Raw genomic sequence first — 12986 nt, forward strand, 5'->3', positions numbered from 1 at the left:
TCATTAGGACAGAACTGTTGGCAAGAAGAAGGAAATGTATAAGGTGCGTGAGCGTATATCGGGGTACATTACAGATTCCTGAGCACTGACCCCCCAGAATGCCCCCCATCACCTTTGTATTAATAGGTAGTGGGACAATAGTTTGGGATTTGTTGTACCCAATATATTCCCCACAGATTACACAGTCACTTCCGGGATACTAATGCCCCCTCTACCATTTGATCATTTCTCTGAGGGGGCAGTTTTCTGAATGGGGGCACTTTCTGGTGGGTTCCTCTTTAGTTGCACCTCAGAAACTCTGCAAATATAATATGGCAGCCAAAACCCAAATGATCTAAATCTGCGCTTGTGTCCTGCGGTGCCCAAACATCAGTTTCTGCCCCATCTATGTCCTGGTTGTACCCGGGATACCCCACTGAACTAGCAATGTCTTTGGGCACATAGCAGGGTGCAGAGGAGAAGCGGCGCCATGGGTGCAGAGGAGAAGCGGCGCCATGTGGGTTTTGGAGACGGTTTGTTGTTTGGACAGACCCTGAAATGCCAGTAAGTGGAGCCCCCTGAGCCCAGTTTGGACACTACACCCCTCATGGGTACAGTCTGCAGTTTTGCCCCCCAGGTGTTGTATTAATGTCCATTCCAGAAATGAAGGTCCCAACAGACAGGGAAGGGAATATAACAAGCTCTAGAGGAATCCGACATGTCCGTGCACTGAACGTTGTGCTTGTACCAGAGACAGAGTGACTGGTGGTCATGTGACATTGCGCCTGGTCAGCGCCCTCTCCTGAGGTAAGAGGGACCGATCGGCTGCAATCACATCGCACCAGAACAAGCACATACACATTACATACAATCTATACGGACCGCCGGGCGCGCTGCTCTGGAAGCGTCACCTACAGTCAGTGACCACGCCCCCTTTCCCAGCATGCACTGGGGCGGGTGTCTCATTTGCATACTCCGGAGTCATACAATAACTTCATTTTCCCCCAAATCTTCGATGTTTTGGAGGATTTTCTCGGCCCTTGTGAGGAATATAAAGTAAAGTCTCACAGAATCCTGTCAGCTCGGGAAACCCTGTAATAAGTCTCCATAATGTAAGAGTCTGGGCAAGATGGGACTATATAAAGCGCTCTCAGCAGCCATGCAGTCGTGCTCGCTTCGGCAGCACATATACTAAAATTGGAACGATACAGAGAAGATTAGCATGGCCCCTGCGCAAGGATGACACGCAAATTCGTGAAGCGTTCCATATTTTCGCGTAATTCCTCAGAACAAATATTTCCTTTTCGCCTCTTTCCTGAGGTAAAACCTTTTTCTTTCCTTCTTATAGATGGTTCTGTAGTAAAGTAATAAGCGATTTACCTCAGGTCACCACAAAAAACGTGTTTGTATGTCCTGTGACCGCAGTATAGTAAAGTGACTGCGCCCAGGACGCCATGTCTGCAGGTTTAGGCCTGGTTCATATCTGTGTTCGGTATTACGTTCGGGGAGTCCAGACTCCCCAGACAGAATACGGAACGCACTGACCAGTGGAGAGCTTAGACTAGAATGAGGTCCATGTGGTGTCCGCACAAGTCACGTAGAGAGAAAAGCCACCCATGAAGTTCTTTTCTCTCCACATGACTCGTGCGGACACCACATGGACCCCATTCTAGTCTAAGCTCTCTGCTGGTCAGTGCGTTCCGTATTCTGTCTGGGGGGTCTGGACTCCCCGAATGTAATACCGAACACAGATGTGAACCAGGCCTAAACCTGCAGACATGGCATCCTGGGCGCAGTCGATTTACAATACTGCGGTCACAGGACACAAAAAGAACTTTTGCATGTAATGTGTATGTGCTTGTACTGCTGCGATGTGATTGGAGCCAATCGGTCCCTCAGGAGAGGACGCTGACCAGGCGCAATGTCACATGACCACCAGTCACTTCGCCTTCCCGCCGCTGAGCTCCTAAGACAATACTGAGCCGGGGGACATTCCTACATGTAGGTTCTGCTGTCCACTTGAAAAATCAGACATCTATGTAAACGGACACTTAAGAACACTACATGCTGTCTCATTTAAAATAATGCAAATTGTAAACAGACGCAGCTAGTGTGTACGCCCCCTTACAGGCACGGTGCGAAGAACAATTTCAGTGCCACACCAACTTGAGAGCTGCCGAAACATCAGAGCACAATCATCAGCGGATCATCAACGCCAACAACATGCTCATTATATGGCGTCCCAGCGAGCTGCTGAGATAACGGAACAATCACAGGCACAGCGCGAGGAACGAATTCCGCGACAGGCCAGATTGAGAGCTGCCAAATTGCCAGAGCAGGCAAACCATCAATGGCAGCAATTTGCTGAATATAGGCGGATCATTGACACCAACAACACGCAGACGAAGTCGTGGGCAGAGGCTAGTGTTATATAATTTTGATAACTAAGGCCTGGTTCATATCTGCGTTTGGTATTTCGTTCGGGGAGTCCGTTTGGGAATCCCCCGAACCAGTGGCGTAACTAGGAATGGCGGGGTCCCCCCAACCAATGCTGAAGACCCCGACTGACCCCCTCGCATTCCTGCGCGCTCTATTATGCTACATAGTGGCCCCTGCACACAGTATTTTGTCCCCATAGTGGCCCCTGCACACAGTATTTTGTCCCCATAGTGGCCCCTGCACACAGTATTATGTCCCCATAGTGGCTCCTGCACACAGTATTATCCCCCATAGTGGCCCCTGCACACAGTATTATGTCCCATAGTGTCCCCTGCACACAGTATTATACCCCATAGTGGCCCCTGCACACAGTATTATGTCCCATAGTGGCCCCTGCACACAGTATTATGTCCCATAGTGGCCCCTGCACACAGTATTATGTCCCATAGTGGCCCCTGCACACAGTATTATGTCCCCATAGTGGCCCCTGCACACAGTATTATACCCCATAGTGGCCCCTGCACACAGTATTATGTCCCATAGTGGCCCCTGCACACAGTATTATGTCCCATAGTGGCCCCTGCACACAGTATTATGTCCCACTAGCAGTTACCCGCAACTTTGTCTGCGGGTTGGCGGTGGCGCTGAACCGCTTATATTTCTTGTCCCCCCATTTCTTCCCCCAGTTTCTTGTCCCCCCCATCTCTGCCTCCAGATTCTTGTCCCCCATCTCTGCTCCCAGTTTCTTGTCCCCCCATCTCTGCCCCCAGTTTCTTGCCCCCCCTTCATCTGCCCCCAGTTTCTTGTCCCCCCCATCTCTGCCCCCAGTTTCTTGTCCTCCCATCTCTGCCCCCAGTTTCTTGTACCCCCATCTCTGCCCCCAGTTTCTTGCCCTCCCCTTCATCTGCCCCCAGTTTCTTGTCCCCTCCATCTCTGCCCCCAGTTTCTTGTCCTCCCATCTCTGCCCCCAGTTTCTTGTACCCCCATCTCTGCCCCCAGTTTCTTGTCCCTCCTTCATCTGCCCCCAGTTTCTTGTCCCCCCATCTCTGCTCCCAGCTTCATGTCCCCCCCCCCCCCCCTACATTGGCCCCAGTGTAGTTGGACTCACCTAGGCACGGTCCCCTCGCCGCCCTCTCCGCTCGCTCACTGCACATAGTTGTCGGGCGGCTGGCTGTGTGTGGCATATATGAGGCAGAGCAGGGGCCGGCGTCAGGTTGCTATGACAGCCGGAAGCCTTGCGCTGCCTCCCTGGCCTGTCAGTCTTTCGCTTCTATTGCAGCCTAGGCAGGACTGCAGTAGAGGCGCCAGTATTGTGCAGTACATTGCAGAATACTGGCGCCTCTATTGCAGTCTACCTGCCATACGCAGCCAACCTCCCGACACCTATGTGCAGTGAGCGAGCGGAGAGAGCAGCGGGGGAGCGTGGCAAGGTGAGTCCAACTACACTGGGGCTGATGTAGGGGGGGGACATGAAGCTGGGGAATGTGGTTGATCCCTGGGGACACCGACCTAGGGACTCCACCCCCCGGGACACCCCCTCCCCAACCTCCTGTACCCGCTGTACTGACCTGTTATGTGGTGTGTCGGGTGCAGCAGCCTCCTCCTTAGCCGTCCACGTAGTGTGTAGGTGGCCTGGGATAGCTGCGGCGCCGGGACCATGTGGGCTGCATCTTGCTCACAGTGTCCATGCTGAATCGGCATGCCCACCGTCAGCCCCCAACCTATGGTGCTGCAGCCCTGGCTCCAGAGCCCGCCCACAGCCTGCCATGCACCAATAGGAGGTGCGTGCACAGACAGCGCTGTCGGAATGCCAACTTCTACAGCCGTGCCGGTTTCGCCGCGGAGAGCATAAAACGCTCACTGGCGCTCACGGCCAGATTCGGCATGACAGGTTTCCGTCTTCTGCATGCAGAATGCATGCATGAAACCTGAGAACGGACTGCCGAACTCTAGTGTGAACCCAGTGTAAAGGACATAATACTGTGTGCAGGGGCCACTAAGGGACATAATACTGTGTGCAGGAGCCACTAAGGGACATGATACTGTGTGCAGGGGCCACTATGGGGCATAATACTGTGTGCAGGAGCCACTAAGGGACATAATACTGTGTGCAGGAGCCACTAAGGGACATAATACTGTGTGCAGGGGCCACTATGGGGCATAATACTGTGTGCAGGAGCCACTAAGGGACATAATACTGTGTGCAGGGGCCACTGAGGGACATAATAGAGCGCGCAGGAATGTGGAGGAGCGGGTCGGTCGAGGTCTTCCGTGTCATGTTGATGGGGGGGGGGGGCATGTCAAAAGTTCGCCGCGGGGCCCCGCCATTCCTAGTTACGCCACTGGATATATGAACATTGTAATGGTAGGTTCCTGACTACGATCTAATGTGGAAAGCTGCTGAATAAATATCAGTTAACAAATTTTGTTGCAGATATTTCTGCAGCTAAAAATCACTTTCAATCTTCTGCATGGAGCTGTTTTAGTGACAAAGCACAATGATTTCTCCAGGCCCAAATGAAATGACTAGAACTGTAGCAGAGATTTCTGCACACAAATATACACAAGATTAATTTAGTACATACAAATTTATGCGGTTCCTACATTAAATTATTACAAATTATGAATGATTTCCAAATGTATAAGTGTCCGGTAATGACCATCACAGAAATTGCTGTAACAGATAGGCCACAAGTATAATAATTTCCAACATCTCCATTGAACACTATAATCTGTGACATTGACCTCACGATCTCTTCTGCTTCCTTCTTTGTTTCCCTCCACAGCAGGTTCTTAGCAGAAATCTGAGGAATTTGTATATCAGACAAGAGCACAGGAGAAGTGCTATAAGAAGAACAGCAAGGACATCCAGGAGATAATACTGGTACCACGTAAGGTCATGACCTGCTGCCCGCAGATGCCCGGCTCCTCCATGGCGAATGACAAACTCTGTCCAAAACACAGCCAAGTCCCTTGGTGGAACAGGGACATCATGGTGCAGTTCTGAGAGATGTTTCATGGCTTGGCTGTAGGAAGGGTCATCGATTACCAAGCGTATAGCACTGACTATATCCTGGGCAGTGATATCTTGTGTGTTCTCCAGGAGGACAGCAGCCCCTCTGGTCTTTAGACGAAGGATATTTTCATACTGGTCACTAAAGAGCGGGAAACCCACTATGGGAACACCATGGCATATAGCCTCATACACACCGTTTTCACCACCGTGGGCTAGGAATACCTTGGTCTTTGGGTGACTGAGAAGATCATTTTGTGGAAGCCAATCAACAGTCTTAGTGTTATTTCCAAGGGTGTCCAGAGGTTCCCCAGTGTAACGCCAAATTACCTGCTCCTTTAGTTGAGCCAAGCCAGCTGCGATCTCTCTGGCGATGTTATGTGGCAGGGTCCTAACAAGAGTACCCAAGGAGAAGACCACAATGCCATGCTCTGAGTTGTCCACAAAGTCTTGAATATCTTGAGTGAGCGGTTTGGGAGCTTTGCACTGGAAGCCTCCAATGTACACGGTATTAGGCATGGTAGGACGTGGGAACTCAAAGACAAAGTCTACTTTCATTAGATAGATGTCGGCCTTCTTGTACATGTCATACACACTGACATCCATGTGAAGATACTGCTGAACTAATTTGTCATAGACTGAAAATACCATGATGTGGCTAATAACCTGGCATACGCAATAGAGCACTACATTATTAACCCTTTCTGAGAAAACCATTCTGTTTGTTAATTTGGAATTTAAAACAGGCACATAGGAAAGAGGGGATGGTGCAATAGCAAAATGTATGTCTTCTGTGGGCATCCACCTTCCAAATAATATCACGGGAAGCTTCAAATAATGAGCCAGTATCACTCCTGCTACGTTATAGGGGTCGGCAAGAACCGCTTCAAAACTGCCATGCTTCAGACCTTCCATAATCTCCTGATTCTCAAGTAAAGCTTCAGTGGCCGCCGTGCCCATCTGGGTGCATGTCTGAAGGGCTTTGATCATCTCCCAGCCCATAGTGAAAGATGACCCATGCTTGGTGAAAGTCATGTTGAAGACGTAATCTTCAAACTCCCTCCAACTCATTGCTTGTTTTATGGGTACCGTCAGTACTTTGTAGTCTTCAGAAACCTCCTCAATATAAAAACTGGTTGAGAATCTAAGAACAGTCAACTCATGTCCTCTCTGTATCAGCTCCATCATGAGGATTTTGATGTTAATCCAATGGCTTCCCTCTCCCGGTACCACGAGAATCTTCCCAGCCTGTGCAAAGGTTAGGAGTCCCAGGACAAACGTAAGGAGGAAACCCCCACCTGTCTTGTCAACAGCAATCATGACATAGAAGTTAAAGATCTGGAAGACCTTCTGGGAAGCTGATGTTTCTTAATATACAATTTGCAGGAGGAAAGAAGCTGTGTATATGACTTCCAGGCTCGATGTATACTGCAGAGTCATCCTGACGTAGATTGGCTCCTCCTATAGCTTCTCTAACAGGACCTTCAACCTTCTTACTTTCTCAAGTATATGGAAGGTTTTGAAACGTATAACTGCTTGTGTTTGCAGAAAGTAATAGGCTCCTTATCTGTCAGCATGCAGCTGATAATATGCTTTTTGCTACAGTTGCTTTATCAACTTTACCCGGGGGCAGACACAGGGATTGTGAATAAAGTGTTAGATTTAGAATATGTCTGTTCCCCATTAATCTGACCAGCAGCACAACATATGGTGAATTCCCCGCTCTGGTAAGGGGAAAAGTGTCATATCTCTGGGGGTCTGACAGACGGGTTCCCCAGCTATCAAGAGAAAAGAGGCCCGAAAGCAGCAGCCATACTGAATGGATCAATCAAATCTTGGCGCAATATCTTAGAATCCATATTAGTTCTCATAAGGATAACTGGTTCAAATTGCTACTATGGGCTCAGGTCATCTATAGCCACCATAAGCATTTAGGAAATGGTACTACTGCATTCACTTGAAGGGATATGGTCCAAAACAAAGGCCATGTATTCGAAAAAGGAGGCGATAATGTTCCATTGCTCACTGAGAGATTGTCAAATAGTACAGCTCAAAAGAGACTTATGTCCATCTATTGTAACCTAAGGATAGGAGATGTGTAGGAAGCGGTGGGGAATGACTGACAGGTAGGAGACCCATAAGGCATAATGCAATCTGTCCTAAAAAAAAAAAAATCCCAAATTTTGATTCAACTGGATTAACGCTCAATACAATAATTCTGTACATTTAAATAGAATTTGATGTAATTTTGTTGCAAGTAGGCATGTAAGCCTTTTATGAAGCTGTGAGAAGTTACTGCTGTGACTAGTAGGTGACTACCGGTGACTGCTCTTACAGTAAAGAAGCAGCTCCTGAGGGAGCTACTCCATAGATAAAACTAGACTGGTCCATCAGATGATCACGGCACACAACACGGTTCACTGCTCCAAAGTTCATTGTGCTTTACACCACTCCATCTGCCAGTTGTCATTGTGCCCAGGGGACACCGTTTTTGACAGGTTTGGACTCTGTAGTTACTGACTCAGCTGAGTGTTTGTGACTTATCTGCTCAATCCTTGGCCTCCCAGCACTCAGCGATGCCCCAGTTTTGTTACTTTCCGTGGTCTGTCCCCACAGGTCCTTCCACCTTTCAATAAAACTGCTCACAGACGATGTTAGGATATCTAGGAAGGAATAAATTTCCAGAAGTGACTTGTTACAGTGGTGACTCCTATTACAGGACTAAGGTAGAATTCAGTGAGCTCCAGAAAGCCGGCCATATTGTCACTATCAATGTTTGTAGGCGACTGCAGAGCAAGGGCCTGGATTTTATTCATCAGGGACAATGGGGATGAAGGTATTCAAGGATTTAGTGCTGGGGTACAATATGTCTCTCCATTTGGTGTATGTTGCATACAAATTATTAGCACCTTCATGCATATCTGTACAGTGCACACCATGGTATCAAGTGCAGAACCAATTCAGGTGGAATTTGTAGGTCTACAACCTTTAGCTTTTGGTTGCCCATTTCTTATTTCTGGTGCACTATGGTGTAATAGGGTTTACATGCTTCCAGTAGTGGTACACCTCTCTTTTTAGGAGAACTGTGGTCAAGCCCAACCCATGGTTGACTGGTTGAGTCATCTAATGATAGTCCGTTCCAGCCACTGGAGAGTGTGGATGTGTGTGAAGATTCCTGCTAGTGAAAGGCATTGGCCATCTCCAGTACAGTTACAGCCCTAAGAGAAAGAAGAAATTATGCCCATGGAGAGGAGATTAAGAAAAATGCCAGAGAGAGAAGTTGAGGTTTCTTAGAGCCTCACAAGTTGGACCATGCCTTCTTACAGGTATTCATTCGGCCTCCATATAGTGGAAGAGGTGAGAGTATAGCTATATGGAAGTTGGAGCTATCAGGAGCTGGACTTGGACATCTTCACACCTGCCTTATACCACATCTTACAGTGGAATTCCCATTGCACTACTGCATTTGTCTGGAACCTGCACCTATTGCTGTTGCATTACTTCATTAAAGGTGCATCTAATGTTCAACTACAACTGTTGCCTCCTGAGTCATTTCTGCAGTTACCATTAAGGACCCTTCCAATCACCATCACCAGGCTCAGTGAGGCTGAGGACTACCACCAACTGGCTCAGTAAGGCTGAGGACCACCACCAACTGGAAGCACCACAGGGGAAGTACCACCTCCAACAGCAGGCCCCCTCAGCACTGCACCAACTCAGGAGTTGAGCTAGAGGGGTTGGTTGAGTGTTAATTGCTGACCGATGACAACAAATATTATTCCCATTCTGTGGATATCTTTAAGGGATTTCTGTACTTAAGTACCACAATGCCTTTCACCTCAGTGAACTGAACAACCTTGAATAGAATGAGGGCTTTCTGAAACTTGTGGTTCTGCAGAAGGTGGTAATCCATGATGACGCATTTATTGTTTAATGCACAATATTGAAACTCTTACTACATCACACTGAGACAACTGCCAGCCAGGGCCGCCATCAGGAATTTTGGGGCCCCATACAGCCTAAGTGTCTGGCCCCCCCCGGCTGCCGCCATTTTAAAACTACTTTATTTTGCGACATACCAATTCTGTATTACATTTCCCTTTATTTAGCAGCATTACAAAGCTTCATCAGATTCTATTTGCAGGTATAATCTGCTACGTGTGACAGCGCCTATAGAGAGCCAGCACCATTTATAAGAGCCCTCCTAATAAATCCTCAGGGCTTATTCACATTGCGGTTAAAATCATCTGTCAACTTATCCCTGCACGAAGAACTGGCCATTAAAAAAAAAGGGGGACCTGCAGTTCTCTGTACAGTGATAAGTGGGGAGCTGATTGTGACTGGTTACCAACGTATCCCGGCAAGGGAGGCCAAAAACGCAACGTGAATACTCCTTTAAAGTGAAAGTCCCACCCCCAAACAGGCTGCTATGCTAGTAATATACCCGCCTACGTCATTATTAATACAAAGCACACATACCTTTGGAGGTCTTGTGTGCTTTGTAGTTCTCCAGCTAAAAACTTATATATTATATATTATTGCCCCAGTTCCCTCTCCACAGTGCCGCACACCCGATGCCCCAACAATCCCCCTTCAACACCCCCCCCCCCCCCGTCCACCTTCTAACATCTTTCCACTGCCCCCTGTACCCATACCTCCCAACTTTTGAAGAACCAAAAGAGGGACAAAATGTGCGGCGCGTGTCCCATGAGTAGAAGGAGCCACACCAGATTGGTGGTTATGGAGATCCTGGATCAGGATTTACATTCCAGAGGTCCTACAAGTAAGGACCTGGGTAAAAAAACCTAAAGATCATGAAAAGATGATAGGAAGGAGGTTGGCCTAGGAGTATGATAAAGTGAAATGCACCTACCCCTGGTCCACTATTCTGGTATACCGTCTCCCATGCAGGCACTAGCTGCGCCTGAATTGATCTGGTTCTGGCATCATTGGTCACACATTGTCCACTGGTGGTGTTTTTAAAATGATGTTATTGGTACACAATGTGATCGCTGAGGTCAGTGATTGGCTGCAAAGTTCACCTGAATCACATCATTTACAGCCTGGCCAGTGCCTGAACAGGATGAAACAGGAGACGTGTGGCTATTCCTCCATGTGAAGTTTTTGTTTAGTAAGTTCCAGCTTCAGCCCCCCACCCATGTGCACTTTGGCAACACTGATTCCTATCCATGTTCCTTTTGTGCTCCCATACATTATAATGCCCCTATAGTGGCTCTGACACAGTATAATGCCCCCTCGTTGTGACTCCCACAATTTTAATGTGCCCCTGACTGTGCCTCCACCTTATAATGCCTCTCTGAATATGCCCCCACTTCATAGCCTCCTCACCCTATAAAGTACCAGCAGCATAATGTTCCCCTCTTGGTGCCCCCCACACGATATCCATTGTCTCCGCTTGGTATCCCCAGAGTATGTATCAAAAAATCCCCCAACCAATACCCACTTCACCCTATTCCACCATGGTCTTCCCCTGACTCTGCTGCAGGTGGCTTTGGAGAGCAGCAGGGACAATTTAAAGAGGTCCTTTGATGTCCTCATGCACATGCAGTTTTATATACAGTCTAGCTGGGCTGTGAGGAACGCCCACCCCCTGGTACTTGTCCATAGTCCTGTACTGCCAGAGGGGACGTTCCTTACCACCCAGTGATGATGCTAAGCTGTGAAGAACACCCTTCTGACGGTGGGCAGAGATTAGTGCCAAAACTAATGGCACCGACATCTCCAGCCCCAGGGAACATAATGGGAAAGTTGGCAGTGCACTGAATTCAGCGCACTGTCGACCTTCTAGTGGTATATAAAACCGCATGTGCCCGAGGACATGAAAAGTCCTCTTTAAGGAGACTAATGGTAAAGAAGGGACCGAATGGCTTCCTGCTTCACCATTGTATTCAACTCATCTGTGCCTGGGTGAAACAATGAGTTGAAATGGAGACATACAGTACAGTACCTCCTAGTGAAACTGGAATGGTTGGCAGGCATGGTACTGGCTACAGAGCATCTTGTTGTCATGCCACATAAGATCACAATGTTGCACTGCTACGTTGCAGTTTAGGATGTGGTTGCTGTACAAACTGCCAGTTACTGTGATAGAACAGTTGTCAGTAATCCAAGCCTGCACGATTTTAGTACAATCCTCATGTCCCAGAGGGCTAGGGGTTCCCTCATCTCTATGTACGACTGGTAGGGCAAATGCTACATATTACCTGAGTAATTCTTGGTGGTGCTGTCCCTACTCTTTACTTGACCAACACAACACAAATCTCTGGCTATATTTGCCATCATACCTATGTACATTGGAGGGAATGTCTCATGGATACATCCCCATTTCATATACGCTATAAGGACAACATATTGGAGATTTCATGCTCAGGGCCAACACTCTGTATATGTATGGCAAAAATGTGTCACAAACACACTAACAACAGTACACAAGTTTAATGTGGTAGACACAATAGACCATATACACTTTATAGTGTTTCTATATTTCGTTCCTTTATAACATTATTATTATTTTATATCTACTTATTTTATATCTATTTATGATCTACTTACGCATCGTGCACGCTGGGCGGGCATTCAGGGTGCGCCGTCTTTATCCACGTCTCTTCTTCCTCCGATGTCCTCCGGTCCCATCCTCCTCCTGCGCTCGCGAACTGACACTGATATAAAAAAATGGCCTGGGTGCCTGCGCAGTAGCCATAGTAGAAGCTGCATGCCACTGCGCATGCGCCCAGGCCATTTTTTTTATATCAGTGTCAGTTCGCGAGCGCCGGAGGAATACGGGACCGGAGGACATCGTTGGAAGAAGAGGCGTGGATGAAGAAGAAGACACACCCTGAATGCCCGCCCATCGTGCACGATGCGTAAGTAGATCACATTCTTTTTTATGGTATTATTTTAAAACTGGGGGGTAGTTTAATATAATATTTATGGTGCCTGAATAGCCTTTTTAAAGGCTATTCACGCATATGTGGGGCTCTATCAGCATGATTTTGCTGATAGAGCCCCTTTAATGTGTGGTGGTCGTACTGTGGTTTTGCAAAAATTAAGACATAATCACCAATAAGAGTCTATGACCATGTCCCATAGGCTAAGACTACACAAAAACTCAACAAAGGGGACATTAAGATCACTAATATCATTCTGTAATCCTACAAATATGGATTTCTTTAGGGGTAGTGGCCACAGCGACATGCCGGTTACAACACAAGCACTTTCCATCATAAGAACCAGATACGATAGTCTGAGTGAGCCCTTACCTCTTGGGTTTGACTCACCATGGAGACCTAATTTATCGGCATTTTTCTAAATTCACCTGCTCAGATAACCCCCCCCCCCCTACCCATTCCCATGTGAAAATCATATAAATGGGGCTGACCAACCAGCTGTGAGGTTTTAGTTGATGGGTGTGGTCAAGTCTCATTTTTTGATTGTAATTACTACAAATCAGCTGAACTTGATGCAAATTCATAAAAAATCATGGGACGTTGCAGTATTTTAGTAATTATGGTAGAAAACCGCGCCTCAGCCCCAC

General features: G+C 47.6%; 1 non-coding gene and 1 pseudogene across 1 annotated transcript; one reads left to right on the plus strand and one right to left on the minus strand.

The window, feature by feature from the left end:
* Window positions 1–1146: 1146 nt before the first annotated feature.
* Window positions 1147–1253, plus strand: LOC142210937 (U6 spliceosomal RNA). The gene has a single exon (XR_012717043.1). It is a non-coding gene; the product is annotated as a U6 spliceosomal RNA (small nuclear RNA).
* A 3894-nt stretch (window positions 1254–5147) lies between these two features.
* On the minus strand, window positions 5148–6760 carry LOC142209427 (UDP-glucuronosyltransferase 2A2 pseudogene; annotated as a pseudogene).
* Window positions 6761–12986: the final 6226 nt, after the last annotated feature.

The sequence above is a fragment of the Leptodactylus fuscus genome, chromosome 6 (genome assembly GCF_031893055.1).
Source record: "Leptodactylus fuscus isolate aLepFus1 chromosome 6, aLepFus1.hap2, whole genome shotgun sequence".
In the NCBI taxonomy this organism is placed as follows: Eukaryota; Metazoa; Chordata; class Amphibia; order Anura; family Leptodactylidae; genus Leptodactylus; species Leptodactylus fuscus.